A 20,288-nucleotide genomic window follows, 5' to 3' on the forward strand; every position below is an offset into this window, starting at 1 on the left:
TCCCGTTCTGTTTGCCCTCTGCCGGTCTCCGTGTCGTGACGGACACACCTGCATCCTCGGCAGCCCCCTTTGACCCGTGGGCCCTGTCCACTTCCTGTCTGCAGCAGCGGCGCATCATCCACGCCGCCCCCCCCCTCGTAACGCGCAGCTGGGCTGCTGCCGTATGCGGCACGTCTAAGTGTCGGATGTCGGTGTTTTGGAAACAGAAACCCGTTGAAGTGGCGACACTGGGTTCTTTCTCTTCTCCTTCTCCTTTTTTCAACCACCTCTTTTTGTTATTTTATTGCATTTGGCGTCCGCGAGCCGCTGCCTTCAGCGCTGTCTGCGCTGGTAAAGGGACGTTTAAAACATGACAGAATGACTCACTTCATGGGCTCAGGGAGGGTGTTTGAGCCGTGCATGCTGCACTCTCTTAATGCGATCTCCGACCCGGGCGCCTTGTGGGGTTACCCGCGGCCTATTCTGTGCTGTGGCGGGAGGTCGAGTGGGCTGGAGGGCCCGTGAGTGGACCAGAGGGCTTGTCGGCTGGTGGGGGATGGGAGAGGGATGTTAAGTGGTGTGGCCCAGCTGTGACGGGCGGCCCAGTGGTCCATTTAGAACCCCGGCCCCATGCCGGGAGATGGTACATCCCGGCAGGCCGAAGGGACGCGATGCGGGTACGAGCGCGCTCTCTGCTCCGTCGGAATATGAAGGTCAAATTGTTGGAACATCACTTGTGCGGCATGCTAAGATGGAAGCCCCGGATGGCATTTATTGTAACTTCTCAAGAGCTTCAGAGAACCATTTTTTCAGCAGACTAAAGGGTTTGACAGTTCTGCCGATCTCCCCCCGAGTATTTCCATGCAATCTGTTGTGCTGCAAAGTAACAGTATTCAAATAGCGTCCTTCATCTCACAAAATGCTTTTGTCCAACTCAAGAGGATGAAAATCGGATTTCTGAGAATCTGAATGTTAAATAGAAAATGATTCATGGGAATGATCACTACATATCAACGATTCACACAACACAATGTGTCCACGCACCCGAGAGTGATAGGTGCCACATTGTGCAGGAGATGGAGAGTGGATTTGAAGGTTCTTTTTCAGTAAACATTTAAAAGAGGGGAGAAGGGGAACAAAAGCGTTGAGAAGGAGCTGTTTTGTTGCCCCTTTTTTAACCTAAATAGGCGGTCTGTCCGACCGAGGCCTTGGCTTCAAAGTATTATCCCACATGAAATTACCATTTCTATCAACTGGGGAGAAAGATTATGCTTTTTGGGTGTTCTTCTGCGTTTCTTCCAGTGGATTCACTCGGTGAATGTGACACGTTTTGTGTCTGCCTCCCCCTATTGAATTTAAAAGTTCTCTATTCTCAGGGTGAGCTGAGGAGAGTCCTACACGCCGGCTGAATGGACACTAAATCTTTCAAGGTTAGGACTTAACCTTCTCCCACTCTGATTCATCTTCAAACTTTAGTCTGAAGCCAATCAATATCAGATGATTGGTAAACAATGTGCAGTGTCTTGATAGGCAGGTACCAAGGGCCCTCAATGGGATTGCAAATGCTTTGTGCGTCCCGAGTCGCTTTTGCTCTAAAGCACTGTCACAAAAAGTGAAATTACCATTCGCTTGGAATGATGCCATTCATCTTTGTCACAGCGCCAAGCTCAGCACGCAAGCCGCTCCCCTCAAATTAATTCCTTGTTTTGCATCAGCTGAATTTGCCCAAATCCAGGAGGATGGCTCCGGCTACACCTCGCCCGCCTTCTTTAATGTGCCAATTCCAGCTGATTTCACTTTGCACAAGGCCCGGTGGCTTTATTTGCCGCCTAATTTGCAAAGAAAAGGAAATAGGTATGAAAATAAGTTGGGAGAATAAGATAAATCTGCTTGTGAGATATCCGAGGGGCCTACATGCTTTCTAGCAGTAGAGATAGGGTATTACAATACACACGCTCTTTGTCAATTTGTCATTTCACGTCGCAGGAGCTCCCGTACAAAGGTAATGTCTTCCCGGAGGCTCTGGCCCACGTAATATAAAGGGAAAGCATATGGAATGAATATCTGAGGAATTCATTTGTTATCCCGCATTAGATATTCCACAAGATGTCAGAACAGATAAAGTATGATTTAGAGAGAAAAGAGTGTAAACAAAACACAGTCATTCATTTGTTTTTTAATAAACTTTTTTTGACGTACCAAAACTAAGATTCCCCCTAAGAACACAATTTAAATACAACTCTGATCAGATTAGTGGCTCTTCTTTTGGATATGAGTGACAGAGCTGGTTAGAAGGTTTCCACTAGGGGGCTGTGACTGGTCCTCTGCTTCCCTCTCTCCGGCTGCTGGGTAAGCCGGCGCTGCCATGAGAAGCCACCCGGCATTTTAGCGGTCACGTCTTTGTTGTTTTCTCTTTCCAGCTCATGTCGATGTTATCCCACTGTTGTTTCATGGTGGAATGACAGCAGTGATGAGATTTTAAAGAGCGGGTTGTCCTCTCCTTTTACTGTCCTGTCCAAGGCTAAAAATGGGTCCCAGGCTAATTTATGGTTGTGGTGACTCTGACCACTCATTTGTGATCCTCCTGTGTTTGTGTTTATGGAACATGTCTTATTTCCTTCCATCTTATCTGCAGGCAGATGGACAACATGGCAGGGTTGACAGGGTTTATTTAGATATTTGCTTTTTTTTTTCCACCAAATGATGGAGTGCAATTTCAAGGAATGTGTAGTGAAGCCCGGGGGTCAGAGGCGTTTTCCTCCCTCGTATGAACCGACCACGGTCTCTATGCCTCATTCCGTGAGACATTTCAGGCACTTTTCTCGGCATTGCAAAGTGAGGCGCATGTACATTTAAAGACTCTATGGAAGCTCTTGTTTGGACAAATGTGATCCGGGACGGTAACAGCGAAAGAAAGCAGAGGACAGGGGCTGCTGGAGATAAGTGGGTCAGGCCCGAGAGACCGTTCTTCACCTCAGACACCTGCACCTCTCCACTGATCCCTCATCAAGGGCTCACTTTGTCCCCGGGCTGCACCATTGTCTGCTGGAGGGCCCTCCAGACTCCGAGTGGACTCGGCCCAGCTCTCCCCAAGAGACAGACAAAACAGCGGATTCCAAAGCGCCAGCCCCTTGGCATTCCCCTGCCTTTGGGAGATAAAGAGGGGAACTTCGGCCTGATTCTCCCCTCTACTCTTCAGCCCCCTCCACAGTGCTGCTGAAAAAACAGGAGATGAGGAAGAGGAGGAGGAGGAGAAGGAGGAGAAAAGAGGAGACTTGCAGGGGAGTAGCGGAGGGGTGGTCCCCGGGTCACAGAGTGATTAGTGAGGAGCAGAGTGGCGCTCCTTTTTCCCCTTTGGTCCTCCTTCTCTGTGGTCACTGAGAAATGACTTCCACTGGGCTGACTGGGGAGTGTGGGTGGAGAGGGAAGTGGGGGAATTATTCCCTTGTCTGTCTGTCTGGACTATATTTAACCTGCCTGACAAGACGAATGTTTCCACGGCAGTTCTACCCCAAAGCATAAATGAAGCCATTATATTCCGCTCTCTTGTCGTCTCCTTTGCTTTTCGTTAGAAGCCGAGAGTTTGTGAAGAAATGTGAAGAGGACGTTCAAAATCAGGTTAAAATACGACCCCGAAAGCAAACACACGTGCACACATTGACGTGCTGCGTCAATGTGTGCACAATCACTGCCTTTTGCTACTTATTTTTCATGAAGTGTGTGTGTGTGTGTGCACTCTCACGTAGTAGTAGTCATTGGGCCACATATTCATATGGCACATCAAATACATGCAAGCAAGCCCTGGCATTTATATATGGACACACACACACACACACACACAAAGTGCTGGTGTGGCCAGCCGGTCCAGGCCATGCGAGTTGGAAGTGATTAGGGAGAAATATGCCCGTCTCCCTGTAATGTCAGTAATAGGCAGCAGCACATCAAAGTCCAGGCCTGTCAGAATGATCCGGATCAAACCGGCCCCCATCTGGAAGCCATAACAGACTTTTCACTCATTTAAACACTCTTAAAACACAGTGAACAGACATGGAGCTCCCGTCTCTGCTCACCACTCACCACCACTCATATCAGCACCCTCTGCCTTCTCCGGGTGTGTGTGTGTGTGTGTGTGTGTTACTCTCTCATTCCCTGAAAATGTATTTAACGATAAGACCATATGATTCACATGTAATGTGTGTGTGCGTTCGGCTACTCATTTTTGATGATTCATGTTTTTAATGTGTCAATGTTCTTTTTTTTTTACCAACTTTAAAAGAAAAAGCACCAACAGTGAGTCGCAGATTCCTGTTCTGACAGTTAAAAGTGATTTCTATATGTGGCCTAATTCATAGGCGGACGTTTTTAAAGCAGCATAAACATCTGAGGTCCCACGACATCAGAGACAATATTCTTTCCTGTGAACCGCATGAAAAAAAATTGAACCAAGCCTGTTTTTGTACTTTAGCAAAGAGTCAGAGATAAGTATCTTGTCCGCGCGATAATGACACGGGTGCATTCTGAGACAATGAGCTAGAGTGCTTCCCTTTCGCCTGCTCATTCACACCGTGTTGACTGGACTCCTGGACATATATTATCTTTCCAAACACAAGTCGGACACGGCTCTAAGTGTATTTTAATTGGCTTTGAGCCGCCTTCCTAAAGCAAACAGCTGATGGTGTGGCCGGTGGCGCGGCGTGGTGGTGACTGATGGGCGGCCTCCACTCAGGGCGGGGTGCGGTGCGATTGCCTGTCTGTCCACTCTGCCAAAAATCAGTCCATTAGTGGACTCCATTGTGTCCGCAGGTGTGCGCAGACACGCACGCATCTCTGGCAAATTCTGTGAATATCTGCGCGTCCCTCGCGGGTGTTTCACATTTAAGGAAACGCACGCTCGCTACTGTAGAAGATCTTAACGGCCTGGCAGATAGCAATCTTTGAGTTGAAGTGCAAGTGATTTAATGCTAACAAATAAAGAAGGCATATCAGCGGGCGGCCTCGGGCCCCCACGTTCCAACCGGACGGGGAGTGGGCCTTCTCTTCATATCTCCCCCAGACGGGGGAGACGGGAGGGTGGGGGGCCTCCGGCTCCACAAACCGCTGATGCTGCGAACACACGCTACTCTTTGGGGCTTTGGGTCTACGGATCAGAGGTGCAAAAGACGGAGCCCTTTTGTTTCTTTTTAAAACATGTGTTTTATTGACTGGATGACAGTTGATGTCCCCTATTGTCTAACAGTCTGATGTTGTGGGTAAAGTGTCAAAAACCAGACTCAGCCTGCAGAAAATAAGAGCGGAGCGGTTTGAAAAAAATGGAAGAAGGTGGCGGAGACTGAGCTCGGCATATGGAGAGAAGTCCTAAAAAAAAAAGTGTCATTTTACAAGAACCAAGGATCTCACTCCTAACATGGCCAACTTTACTCTCATAAAATCTATAGACATCCATTATAAAACACCCGGGCACGTTGTTTCGCCCCAAACCCAGAAACGGGTGCCGTCTGCCTCGCAAATCCCCTCTGGAAGTGAAAAACAAAGCGCAGCTTTTGCTTCGACCTCATTAACTAGTTATAATAAACAAAACAATGTGTTTTTAATGGATGGCGAGTCCCGTCTCCCCCCCCCTCCCCTCCCAGCTCTGGACCAGAGCGACTGGCCAGCGGTGGGTTTCCCATGACTGCAGCTTGCGGTGTCATGATGATGGATGGGTAAGCTTGCGGGGGGGGGTGGGGGGCTGCTGCCTTTTGCCCTTCTCCTTTGGGACGTCCAATGGACTGACAGGCACATTGTAGCGCCCGACCCGTGCTGACGTACCGCTCCGCCCGCTGGCCACGGCCACAGAGAGCGCCCGCTTTTCCACCTTCACGTTCACCGCTTCCCGCCTCAAGTGAAGCGACAGATGCGGAGAAATGCCAGTGTGTGTGTGTGTGTGTGTGTGTGTGTATACGACAGGAAGCGCAATGTGCATTTGGATAATTCACCTGATACATTGAACGCGTTAAAAAGGAGACACATCATGTATGTTAAGCGCCGGGTTAGCGTGCGGAAAGACCACCTGTACCCAAAGACCCCTGCTGACCCACAGCGGAGGGGAGACGTTAGCTTCCTGATGCCCCCCCCCCCTATGAGTTAAACAAGAGGACGTGTGTATGCATGTGTGTTGCCGCACATGCATACACATCTCTCTCTCCGTCTGACTCACCCCACAACATGCACAAGCTCCTCTGGAATGAAATTGTCCCAGCTAGTGTAAAACAATCCAATAACAGCCAGCACCTCTCAAAATAAAACAATGGCTCAGCTCGTGCTGCCGTTAGTAAACCGGCTCAGCCCATTACACGCACGTGTGCGCGTGTGTTACCATATTGCATGTGTTTTGGGTACAGCACATTCTGTCCTTCATTTGGTGATTTAGGCGCCGTGGTTCGTTCAGATAGTTTGCCTATCACATCGTGTTTCGTGCACCGATGCTTCTGGTTGCAGACAGAGCGCCCCTCCTTCTTCAGGGCGCGTTTCCTTTCCCCGTAGTCGCCATGTTGAACGCTTCATTGGGTCAAAGGTCGTTTGAATAGAAGGATAAGATACAAGACTCAGACGGACGGAGTGTGAGGGTGCCCATGACCCCTGCGGCACTGTTCCACGTGTTTGTAAACAGGATGTCATTAACACTGGGAACCGACCAGGCTCACAATGACTTTTGTCTCGTGTGTGTGTGTGTGTGTGTGTGTGTGTGTGCGTTTAGAAAGGAGGTAGAATGAGGGTGTGGGCCGGAGAAAGAGAGAGAGATATGAGGGGCGTCGAGGTTGATACAATTTCAAATAAGACACTTGATACATCAGCACCCTCACAGTTTTCTCAGAGCTTTACTTTTCCGTCCAAACAACACGCGGGTCAACTCGGTCACGTCGGATAAGCACCGGCTAATACGGCGAAATTCACCGCCTCGCGCGGCCGCCGTGCTAATACAGCGGTGGATTGTGTGAACCTGCGCTAAGTGCACTCGACTGTCAGCTCTTATTGTGGTGTCAGTCCTTCCTTCTAATTAGTGTCCTCAGCAGGCAGGAAGTGGGCCTGGCTGGACTAATCTGTCAGCGGGGCCAGACCATCCTCGCCCCAGCGACTGTTTCCTTAGATAAACCCAGAGCCCTTTATCTAAAAGAGTTGCGAGACTCGGGGGGTCCGGGAAGCCCCTTGGTGATTCTGCTATAAGCTCTTTGATTATGGAATTTTTTTTACCTAAAGCCAATTTGAATCTTTGTCGCAGAAGCGATGAGGATTTTTTTTTTTTTCCAGGGGTTTCCCTTGAGCTGCATGTGAAGACAGTGGACGGCGCGTTCACATCGCGGGACACTGATTGTCGCGCTGACAGGTGTTGATCGAGCACGAGAGGGAGGAAGCGCAGCGAAGGACACTTCCTGGCAGACAGTTTTATCGGCCAGGGGAGCGGAGGGGTCAGCGAAAGGGTGGGTGAGGTTATCGCACTCCGGTAGCCGCGCGCCGCGTAGGACTGGTGCAGCGAGAAGCCTCCGGAGGCCTGGCAGCTGCCCAGAGCTGCTGACCAAGGTAACTGTCTCGTTCGTGTAAACACAGTGTGACTTATAGCCACATGTTGGGACTCTCGAGCACAGAAGTTTTTTTTTTTTTCGTCTTAGTTTATATTGTGCTGCCGCGGTTCAATAGGTCATGAAATAGGTGGAAGGGCTTTCTCCGGTATACGTCTAAAAGGGAGCTGAGGTTTGTTTGTGTATTGTCTAAGGGCGCTGACACATCCTGGAGAGATACAGTATCTCAGGCCGGCTCCGATAGCGACGCCGCGTTTCAGCGAAGCAAACAGCCGACAAGCCCAGAAGCGAGAGACGCGTAGCTTAGAGACTTTTTTTGGCTCTCCAACAAAACAAAGTCAATTAGGCTCAGACAGGAAAAGAGAAAGTGAGAGAAGAGGAAAGGGAGAGTAATATTGTGGGGGGGGGGGTGCTTTTCCCTTCCCACTCCCTCCCTCTGTACTTTTCTCCCTCTTTGCCTCCCGTCCTTCTCCCACCACCAGCGGGGTCCAATTCCTCCACTTGAGCGCTCAGGGCCAGCGGCGGGCTGATTAGAGCCGCACCCCCAGCCGCGCCGCGCCGAGGCCTCGGCAGCGGGACGACTTCAAATGCACCTCGCTCCTGCCACCCCAAATAAAACCTGACTGGTTCTAATGGACACGTTTTAATCTCCCTGGGTTATTTGAAGATTTCCCCAACCCGCTGCTGGCCACAGCAGAAACAAATTCCTCTCGCTTTGTTGATTAAAACCGCCGGCGCTGCGCCGTTGCTTATCGTCCAGCGACGAGCCGCTCTTTTTAATTAAAAGTGAGACACCACAAGTGAGCAATTAACAGCTGGTAATTATAGAGCTCTTCAGAAGTGCAACACTCCACCTTCATTTCAATTATATAATGGACAAGTGGCTATTTGATCTCCGAATTAGTGAACTCTTGTAATATTTGTTTTGTGGCAGATTCGGAGGGTTAATAGTGGCCTATGGCGGCCTCCCTCTCCCATGATTGATGTGAGAGCGGAAAGGGGGATATTAAAAACTGGAACGGCCCATCAGGAAATGCAAATCACACCTTCATGTTAACGAGCAGGCAACGGGCCTGGCTGGCCAGCCGTGGCGTTTCATGTGGTCGGGCGGGGGGGGAAACAAGCGCCCACTCTGCCGCAAACTGATTAGTACATTTGAATTTGAAAGTTTAATTAAGTGTTTCTAATACAGATCGTTTTGGAGAGTGACACATAACATTAACTTGTTTGATACTTCATTTTGCTGCCTTTTTGATTGCAAAGCAATCACGGGAGAAAATGTGCAGCGCGGGAGCGGGAGCGTTTGCGTTTGCTATCCCAAAGGAGGCAGAAGCCGTGCACTTCATTTAAAGCCTTTAACTGATAACTGATGAAAATGTATTTAATGACCAATGCACTCTTTGAGTGTATAAAGCGGAACACTTGTTCAGTTTTAATTACAATTGATTTCCATCTATGTGTACATGGCTGTGGCTTTGTTAGTTTAGAGTTAGCATTCTTTCACTCGACGCAGACCATCAATATGAAAAAAAGTGGGCCGTGATTGATTTTTGGCTACACGAGAGCATTCATCAGGTTGGAATGAGGCAATTATTAATTGGCTACAACACTTGTTGTGTCTTTGGGGGATGCTTTCCGTCCTGGCACTTTTTTACCCGATTGTCAATGTATCAGTTCAAAAGAACTTTAATCTTTGTGCGGTTCTGATTTATAATTGCTTTAGTTCCCTAGTCAGTATAGTTCTTTTAAGATGTTTCCGTGGTGGAATATAAGAGGCTGCATTGCACTGCGCTGCCAATTTAAGATATGAGGTTAAAAAAAACAATATTCACGCATTGTGTTTACACTTTCTGCATTTTAATACAGTAAATAAGTTTCCTTACACTTCCCTAAAATCATGTTAGACGTAGCATATTTATGTAGAAAAATCAGAACCACATTGTGGTGTCCATCACGACAAAGATTAAACCCCACAAACACAAATTGTCATGTTTGTACAAATAATGCCATATCAAATGCATCAGTGTAAGAGATATCCTGATAGGGTGTTTTACGTTATGCTTGACATGTTCATGTTCATGTTCAGACAATCTGTCATTAATTCCAGAGGCATGCCACTCCAAATATGTCCACAACAGGGAATCCAAAGAGAGAAAAAGCATGACGTCAACAGTCTTAAGTCACTCAAGCCCTTTGGAATTTTTCATTGGTGAATATTGGCAGCTCATTGTGAAATAAACACACACACAAGTATTTAAATTCAAACCATGTCATTATGGATGGTTCTTAAACAGAATGTCAGTCATTAAGGAAGGCCATGTGGCTCCGCTTAGAGTCCCCGTTTGTTTGAATTAGGAAGAAGAAACGGGGGAATTCTGTGATCCTCCTCATCCGTCTGAATGACACACTGAGCAACTCGTTACAGGGCCGCATTTCCCCTCCGCCCCCCCGCCCGAGCTCGTAGCAGGACCGCTGATGTGCTTCGGATTGCTTGTGTGTGTGTGTGTGCGTGCGTGCTCACTGGTGTGTGTGATCTCGGTCTAATCTGGGTCGTTGTAACTGTCATGTCGCTCTCCTTCCCCCGTTGTCCTTCTGCATTCACACCTCAATCTCACTGTCATTTGGCAGATGTCACTCTCCATTTACGTCCCCCACTGTCCTTCCCCCCACACGTGCACACAATAACACACACACTCACTTTCTTTTACAGGCGTAGTATGCAGGTGGGAATATGTGTGTTTCCTATTCTGAATATGAACATGAAACTAGTGTAAAGTTTTGAAATTTGCTCAACTAAATATGCTAAAAACAAGTGACAAGTCTACATACACTATGTTTAATACATTTAATCAATAATAAGAAATTCATTTAAAATCGTGTGTGTTAAAGCAAACAATGATGCGTGATTATAAACTTAGTTACGACACCACTAGGTCTTAAAATTCAAACGTTAAAACTTTGAATAGGCGGCTCGTGCTGAACGGTCGTAGACAGTGTGAGTCATTGTCAAGACTGAGAAGGGTGGACGCCCATGCAGAGCTGTGTGTTACGCACAGAGACAACAATCCCCACACAATAGCACAATCCTACTATTGCCCAGTTATATCACCTCTTAAATGGAGGGAAATTGACATCAATAACAAATAACATAAACAGCCTCAGCGCTCCGAGGGGGATTTTGTTGCTCGGGGGGCCGAATGTTCGCCTTCCAACAATCATTAAACAAACATCCTCTCCAGGACCTTTCCATGCCCGGGTCTGTTCCACATGTCACACTGTGGTTTGGAAAGTCTCTACAGCCTCGGACGTTATTGTATGTAACAAGTTCTGTAACAAAGTTACGGTGGAATTGGCCTGCTGCTGTGGTAATGCTGGAGGCAAGTAGACCCTGAGAGTGGAAAAGAAACCCTCAGACAAAGTCTATTCATGTCCAAAAACATTAAATGAAGGATGTCAGGTTGGTAGTAGGTGGTCAACTTGTCACATTAGAAAGTACCGCTGCTTTCAAATGGTTAGATTTTCTCCCTTTACCAAACACAGGCCTCGTTTCTGATTGAATTAAGCTTTTTAAAGAAGTATCGGTTCCTTCTGTGTTACATCTGTGTGAGGCTTTTGCAGCTCGTAGATGGCATCGCTCTGGAATGTTTTTTTCTGAATTCATGTGCACCATTGTGCACGTACCCGTATTGATAACCTCTGACCTGCCACTGTAGTACCGCAATGACTCTTTTTCAACAGTCTCAAGTGGCAGCCGGAGGTGAGAGAAAAGATTCATTAAATGAATCTGAGCAAAGGAATGTGGGCCGAGGCTTTCTAAATATCTGAAGGTTTCGCCAAAACAAAAAGCGTGTTGAAGGAGATAGAAGAACTCTGGAGATTCGGCAGCACTCTGATAAATATATAACTCAATATATTAATAAATAGTGACGTCAATACTGACTGTCGCATCCCGGGACGTCCGTGTGTGTTCCTACTAGCGTCTGTTGTTGCTTGTGCGAGGTGTCCGTGTGATGACTTTGAGTTTGTCAGATGCCTCAGCCCCGACTTTAGGGCCATTTGTCATTGGTGGGATTCATTATACGTGTCCCTTACCCCCCCTCTCTCACCCCGGCCCCCCAGTTGGGCAGTGTGATCACCACTGACCCCCTGTGACAACCACAGCACCTTCATTATGTCACTGCGGCCCTCCTGTCACTACAGCAACTCTCTAACTGTCTGGGTGACACCCCTGGGTGGGACTCCAATCTCTCATCTGGAGGCCTGCCTGTCTCCGAGCTTGTCACTGTGTGTGTGTGTGTGTGTGTGTGTGTCTGTGTGTGTGTGTGCGTCAGTCTTTTGTTTGTGTTTTTTTTTTACGTTATTATTTTTCAATAAATCAGAATGTAATTTTGAACGCTTTGATTGTTTTGTTGGTCGCGTTAGCTTCCTTTGTCTAACAGATTGTCTGACTCGATTCCCCTAATAAATTCCCCCATCTGGTTCCACGAACAGGTGCAACCCATAGAGGTGCAAACTCTATTCCAGCGTTTGCACCACCTCATCCATAATTCCAGGCACACAAACCCACCCCTAAATTAAGTAGACTATTTCCCAGTAGGTTTTAGGAACAGTAGAGATATGTACATATATATTTTGGTTATTCATTCCTGTGCCATATTATCATATTCTCCCTCCCAGTGGGATCGTTTCCGATAACGCACTGGACACTGTTATACTATTACCTCTCCCCCTTTTTTTTCTAATCAGCAATTATTCAATTATGTCCCATTACTTGGAGGGTGTTGCCAATGTCGCCGCCCTGGGCGTTTAGCCCCTGCTCTCTGTCAAGGGGAGACCCCAAGGGCCCCGCGCAACGCCTGTGATTAGTGTTGCTTCTGCAGAGAGGTGACAGAATCCCTCTTCAAATATTTTGTCTTCATTTTACGGCTCTGAGATGCAATTATGGAGCAGCAGTTCATTACGCCGGCACGCGGCGCTTCATGTTTTATGCATGCTGCCTCATTTGGGGCCTTTATTAACGAGCCGGGTCGGACCAGGCTGCTTGAGACTACGGACTGCGCTTGGCCAACCGCTGCCTGTGTTTGTGTAGGTGGGTGCCGGCAATATGAGCGAGCACAAATGAGGGAGTTGAGTAAACGAAATAGAGTGAGCAAGGTGAAAAATATAAAAAAAATTGAGGGAAGTGAAGGGTGTGCGTGTGTGGTCAGTGCAGTGGTCACCTCGCCGTTGTGCCCCCCCCCCCTTTATTCCAGCAGACGGCCTCATAACGTAGCTCTGTGGTGTTGAGACCGGCACAAGCTGGCTTGGCTTTAAGGCAGTAGATTGAAGGGGTGGGGGCAGCAGGGGTGACTAACTGCACCTCCCTCAGCAGAAGAAACTCCATCTGCATCCAACATTGAGACAGATGAGGCCAATTTGGCTCCTTAAATTTCTGGGCTGTGATGGATGTGGGGTGGCTTTGCACAGTGAGAGGTTCGTGGGAAGGGTGTGCAGGAGGAACGGGGGAGAGAGAAGGGAGACAGGTGAGAGAGAGACATCCAGAGTACGAAAGAAAGAGAGAATTAGGCGATTAGGGGACTCACCCTTGAGCATGAGCGCTTTGAATTGATCGCTTAAATTGATTTCTTTACAGTATCAGCATTTCTGCCTTGCTTTTAAATATACAAAGTTGATACAGAAAGTTGTCTAGACTTTATTATAGTAGTAAATAATGTGAGTACATCAGAGACACTTTATTTGTGTAGGGCATATGAGGTAGATATTGTAATGCCATCAACCCCCTGAATGGTCAAGTTAAACTACAACACAGAGCAGGATGTTTTACCAGCAGAAGGTATACGTTGGCTTACAGGTTTCTATTGAGGCAAATCTAAAGCTAATGTGCCGTAGCCAGAAATTTGTGTAGCCAAAAGTGGTCTTGTTTTTCTGTTGGGAGGGTGGCCAACAGCATTACCCCGTCAATGCCCAACGGTCGTCCTTTTCGTCACACAGCACACGATGCAGACATATTGATTCGCGGATAAATCGTAGGAATTCATGTATCCGATCTCAATCGGACCTCATTGTTAACGTCTAACACTCGGCAGAATGACCTCAGGATTGCGTTCATGCTTTACAAAATAACATTTTTGTTACAATTTGAAATCTCAAGCAGCCAGGTTTAATTCACCTACGAGGTTGCCCAGCTTTAACTGACTGATGGCCTTCCCACTGCAGACCAGATCTCCCATCTGCACCGCGGATCCGCCCCCCTTTGATAAGAACTACCATCCGCAGGCCTACATAAATATTTGATCAAGTATAATGGAAATTGTCAAATCAATCTAATTGTGTAATACATTACGAAGACATCAAACTTAAACAAAGCGCATATGCTATCATTTCTTTTAACGACCGGGACAGACTGGGCCGGGTTGAGCTGGCGGTTTGGTACCCAGGGGGCCTTCCACAGGCCTGGGGGGCTGGCAGCAACCACTCTGGATATATGTCTCTCTCTGCTCTGCCCAGACCTGCCCTGCTCACATTTCATCAAAGGAATCAATTTCTCAAATGTGCACAACTGTGAGCCATAATTATATTAGGGCCCAATGGCAGTTAGCCATGACATGAAAGCGGAAGAGGGGAGAGGGACCGAAGGGTTGGAGACAGTACATCTTTGCATGTTTGAACTACTAACTTAAGGATAAACATTTAGTTTTACTTTTGGATTAAGTAGCAGATGTCTGCTTTCCGATTGTCAGGTTTGTGTTCTTGCTTCACCTCTCAGCTGTACTTGGTGTGGAGGTGTTGTCTTTGTTCTTTGGGGGTAAAGATGGTTTCTAAAGGAATTGAGCGATTGGCAATGAGGGAGCAGGAAGATTGATGGGAGAAATGGCTCAGCTTGCCCCCGAACAACAAATCAAAATGTTGTGGTGTGGCAGGATTGGATTCATATAAAAGCAAAGAGGAAGAGATGATGGGATCAATCGCCTTTATCAACACTAACTTTTTTTCTACTCATCACTTCAGAACATCCAAATTTTCATAATACGGAGAGGCACAAATGGTTCAGACTGGTTGCTTTCACCTAATTTTAAATAGCGGTGGTCAAAATGGATTAAGTTACAATATTGTTCCATATATGAAGGTATGACAGTTACCTGATTTCTATTCGATCTCATTGTCACCCCCTGCTTCCTGCCCCATTTTCCCTATTTTTCCCTCACTCCTTTTCCTCTCATCTTCTCCATCCCGGGGGTCAGCGTGTGATTCCGAGGGCCCTCGCTGTCCGGCCCGTGGAAAAAATGTGAGCGCCGGCTTGTTATTCTGTTTGCTTTACGTCTGACAGGCTTGAGTTAGCGTCCAACTGGGGTCCTATCTCATTAGTCCAAATGTGTGGCTACAACAATCATAAAAAGAATTTGGCAACCGGCATCCCACTTAGGAACACCTGTCAACATACAGCCGGAAGATAAACTCCACAAATTAGACTCAGGCCTGAGATTGGATCAGGGAGAGCGACGGAGAGGCAGTGACTGCCCATATGCTCCGTGTTATTAGAGCGTTAATGATATGAAGTGGTTGGGTTGATGTCAAGGCTTCCTGCTTGATGATATTGATTGTGGTTTTAGTACGTAACCTGTGTGTGTACGTGAGGGCGTTGCACGCAGAAGAAGTCCTCATTCATTTGCATTTCATTAAAAATAAATGTACTTGGTTAATCCTTCACATTGATTATCCCAAACATTAACACAAGCGGAAGCACAGCCATTTGTCTTTTGAGACGAATGTATTGCGAATGGAAGAATTCCTTTTTTTGGGGGGGGGAAACGTGCTTCATTTTATGCTCACACGTCGCCACTCGGTAGTCTATAATTGTATGATTTTCCTCAAGTCTCTCCCTGCACTCACACACTTTTCTTTCATTATTCTTTTTCATGCAAACAAGCCAACACACACACACACACTCACGCACACACCTCTATTCCTCTGCTGCATCTTCCCCTCCTCACCCTGTCCAAACATACATCTTTATCAAGCGGCTGTTGTCGGACAACATTAGATAATTAATAGGCCATTTGTCAGGCCTGTGAGAAACATGTTGAAATCCCCGAGCAGCTCCCCAGATAAATCCTGCCGCGCACACGGACCCCTTTGTTGTGTCAGCCTGCCGTCGGAGGCTGCTACACATTTACCATTAAAGGACCCTCATTATTAATCACAACTAATGCTAATTAATTAGATGTCCGTGTGTGTGTGTGTGGAAAGAGGGTCCAGCTCTGAGTTTCATTTTGTCGTGCGATGTTAATTGGTAGCTCGACGCGGGTCCTTTAATGGAGTGTTTTCCATTTAGAGCAGGGAGCAGTCGACGAGCGTAAGGGTGAAAAAATGAAGACAATGCTCTCATTAATTAGGACTGTGTAAAGAGCCCTGCTCTCGGTAATCTCTGGCGTGTGTGTCTGTGTGTGTGTGCTTGAACAGTCTGTACAATGAGTGCATGTATGTGAGAAAAATGGATGTGTAAATTTGTGAATTTAAAAGACTGTTTTGTACTTATTTAATGCACTTTATTTTTTAGCTTTTTTAAGTCTGAATAAAAGTATTCAAACAGTAATATGAAAGTTTATTAATATAGGATATTGCTGCATTTTACCATTTTAAAATAATTTCAATTCAGCTTCAACCTGATGTTTTTTTCTTTAATGGATGTTCTACAGTTGGAAAAATAGAAAATGGCAAAGACAGCAGCATCGACAAATTTTGTAAATGTAATTGTCTTTGGTTGGAGAAATGAACGGTGGACAACGGGGACTGTACACAGCTACCCAAGGCCAGCAGTCTTTGTGGTTGGTATCACTCAGCACCACAGTCACCCCAAAGGACCCGCGTACCAAAAGACTCCCTAAAAGCGACGCTAAGGCCTCCATTAAGCACAAAGACAGAGTTAATTAGGGAGCTTATTGCCTCTCCCGAGGGCACGGGGCTCCAGACGCTCTCCCGTACACCCTGCTGAGGGAATGCAGGCACAAACTGCTGCACTGTAATTAACTGTGCTTAGCAAATCAACAGCAGCCATTTTCTGTTTGGCAGTCGCTGTAAGAGCGTTAAAATGAGCTAAACTAAAGATGATTATTTTGGTTTTTTTTCTTTTGAATTTAGTCACAATGACTTGTCTCTCAGATGTCTACGCCTACGTACCCCCCTCGGGGCATCCGCATTTTTCAGGCGAACAAATCAATACGCAACAGCCCCCTCGACCCCCTCCCACAAATTATGAATCCTCCAAACAGTTTCTTAGTTGATTTAGCAGCAGAAACCAAGACAAAGGGTTTACCTTCCCCGTTGTTCTGGGTCTTATCTGTACACTGCGAAAAGCTCGGGTACGTTTGGGGAAAGTTCACATGCTTGTCCTGGTGTAGAGATGGGAACAGGAGGAGGAGGGATGATGAAGAGTTCAGTGTCCCAATGTGGATGTAATGACTAATGGAGGGGATCATATGTGATTGTGTTTGACCCGCGATACAAGGGTAAGCCCCCCCGTCCCATTTGTCTGTTATCACAGGCAACAAATGATGTCCACCGATAGGCACGGCGAGCCAGTCCTCGAGTTCATTTCCATATTTCATGATCTAAGACCCCATCAGTCAAATCTTAGAGCTCTCTCGGGTTAAATAGACGAATAATGTTCCCACCTTACACGTTACAGTGGTCTCGCCCTGCTCGCTCTGTGCATCATACGCAGAGATGCAGCGAAGGACCTGGCTTCCATAAACAAATAGTTAAAATCAACCGGGTTATGTGAGGATACAAACAGAAACGGCAATACATTTTTTAAACAATGTGATGTTAAAATTTCGAAAAGATAATCCTGCCTTCAGATAAGCTGTGTGGTTGAGTTTACCTGAATCAAATAAATAAATAAATGGCTTAATGGAGCAAAAGAGAGATGACGGACAGGGATACAGAAAAAAATGAGAGGGGGGCGTGCAAGAGGGGGGCGGTGGGGGTGGGGGGGGGGTTAACTATGTCCACAGGTAGGTTATTTCTCTCTGTAAACATATGTATCCATTTGTCCCGTGGGTGCGTCCCCTCGGCGTCCCGTCGGCAGCGGCTGGGTCACACCTCCATTAAGGGCTTTGTCACAGTGATTAATAGCCCCTTCTATCATCTTTAATTCACTCCCTGATGATGGCGGCCCCCGCTCGCTGCTCGGGGTAATCGTGTGATGCATGAGTCCGCCCAACACCTCGTGGCAGAGGTGAAAATCATTCCACCCATGCAGATAGCAGGCCGGGGGAACCAATGTTTTCCCTCCTTAATAAAAATTAATGAATTTGCCGTCAAGCGCGAGCATTTAAATACACATTCATGTGCATGTACGAGCGTATCTGTGCTCATGCGACGTGCCGGGATGTAGTTTGTGTTCTCCACACAAATTGAATTGATTTTCAAGGGGAGATAAAAACCGTTTTCCTCATTATTTTTTGCACTGAATCTTTCATGCTGACTTTCAGATACGTCGGCATCAAAGTTAAGCTCTTTTTTTTTAAATTGTATTTGACGCTTTCTTTTTCTATCACGATGTATCATCTCTGCTGATAATGTAGTTGAAGTCATGGTGCTGCTCCCAGCTGGAGTTCCCCTTCGCTACCCAGAATTCCTTTCGACATCCCGCTTTGATGAAGGGGCGTCAGCTTGCAATGATGAAGTAATGTCCATTACTGAACAAACAAACAGGATTATTTTAGACTGAGACACCCTGTTACGCACACAAACACACACACACACACACACACACACACACACACACACATCAATCCGCCCCACAAGTACAGCTACTTTCTTTGACTTAGAATAAAACCACGATTCTTAAAAGTCTATCATATTCATTTTTCTACCAACGTTTACCTTACAGAAACATATATGTTTATGAGTTGAAATGGAGTCTATTGGACCGGGGGAAGTTCTGGTCTAAATCAAATATAAACTTTGAGACAAGTGTAGGGGGGGGAAATGTCAAACGAGAAACGGCAATGGGGGGATACAGTTACCTTTTAAAAGCCCTTGCCCCTCGACCATATGGCAACCTTCACATCCAGGACTGTGACCGTGCTGAAAATCATTACCTTGACTCCACATTGGGTTTCATGCCGAGCTCAGCTCAGCAAAGTCTTTAAAAGACATTCCCCTAAAACTTGCAGGGCCCACACATTGTGTGTGTCACATAGACACTGAGACCAGGTAGGAAATGACTGAAAAATATACTTATAGATGTGGATTGACAAACACACGAGTGCATAACACAGAAAAGGCAACCAGAAATTAGCATTAAACAGCTGATTCAGCGTCCGTTCATGCATAACCTGCAGAGGTAAACTGCTCTCAACTACTGTACCTGTAGTTGACAGTTTTTAAATTTCTTTTCACCGGACATTGTGCTTTGACCTTACACATACTTTGAGTATCCAACACACATGGCTTCTCTTGTTCTTTAAGTAAAAAGGGAAAGGCTGTGGCGTTTCTTAAGGTGAGAGCAGACAAAAAAAAGACTTCCATGACTTTGTCCAGGTCTTGAGTTAATCTCTCAGGTTAGTTTATGACCACCTGTGGCCAATCACTGTGAGCCGTTCGGTCAATCAGAAGCCCGGTTACTTCATGGCCAGTGAGCAAAAAGTGTGTGTGTGTGTGTGTGTGTGTGTGTGTGGATCCGCGTGGATCAAAGGTTCCACGGCTGACAGCGCAGCGGTACAGTGTCACACCGGCAGCCCTTTAGGAATGTTCCTGGGCCCGGGGATGGGTTGTGGAGCCTCATTAGCAGAGCCCCCTCTCCCCGCGGCCTGTCAGCCCGCGTTAGGCGCTGCCCACCTCGGATGCACGCTGGGGGAGCTGCAGCTTCCCGGGAATCATTTCCGGCTTCGAGTGTCTTTCCGTCTCCCCCCCCGTGTGACACCCGGCTGGCAGCCTGTCGTGCTAGGTGGCTGCTTGGTGACCTGTCTGGTCGTGTGTACGTGAACTTGTCTTTCTCCCTGTCCAACTTCCTTTGCATGGAAATGTATCCGTCTTTGTGATTACTGGGCTCCCCGTCCTCCTGTTTAGGAGAACAATGCCGCTTTGCTCCACCTGCACGCTGTGTCAACACCGCGAATGATTCAATCCCTCTTCCTCCATTAAGCTCCAGCAGCCACGTGTGCCATTCTGAAGAAGCCCAGTGTGGGTTCAAGGGTTGTGCATCTATGTCCTGTTTAACTCTATTTGCAATTAACCCCAGCATGCTTCCCTCTGTTTGCACTGTACAGTGGAGAAAGAGTCCAGGAAAAGGAAATATAAAACAGTCAGGGCAGTACAATGCCGAGCAGACCTTGCAAAGCCACCTTGGCATCAGCTCAAACGACGACAGACATGCCGTGTTTTTGCTGCAGGTTGTTTTGTTTCAGATCAAAACGCCGAACATATCAGGTGTCATTTAGAGATTTCACATGAGTTTAAATGTGTCCGTTGGGTTTTTCCTGGGCCAGGGGCATACCTAATGATTAGATATAAGAAAAACATTGACATTAGGAACAAGTGTGCTCCGGTAATGCCCCCTTGTCCTTATTATTACTGAGCTCAATGGAAATGGAATGAAGGCTTTGTCACATGACAACCCCCACATGTTGTTATTGCCTGTCTGCCGCTAACTGATGCAGTTATTATATGTACACTTTGAATGCTTCACCCAATAGTTGGTACTTTCAGGAACTTGTTACTTGGCATCGGAAAGATATCCTGCCCTTC

The 20,288-nt window shown here is 46.9% G+C and overlaps 1 protein-coding gene across 13 annotated transcripts in view; it reads left to right on the top strand.

Moving 5' to 3' along the window:
- Positions 1-20,288, top strand: part of mecom (MDS1 and EVI1 complex locus) — a 120,060-nt gene that overhangs the window by 18,133 nt on the left and 81,639 nt on the right. The window lies entirely within an intron of this gene.

The sequence above is a fragment of the Gasterosteus aculeatus genome, chromosome 1, assembly GCF_964276395.1.
Source record: "Gasterosteus aculeatus chromosome 1, fGasAcu3.hap1.1, whole genome shotgun sequence".
Lineage (NCBI taxonomy): Eukaryota > Metazoa > Chordata > Actinopteri > Perciformes > Gasterosteidae > Gasterosteus > Gasterosteus aculeatus.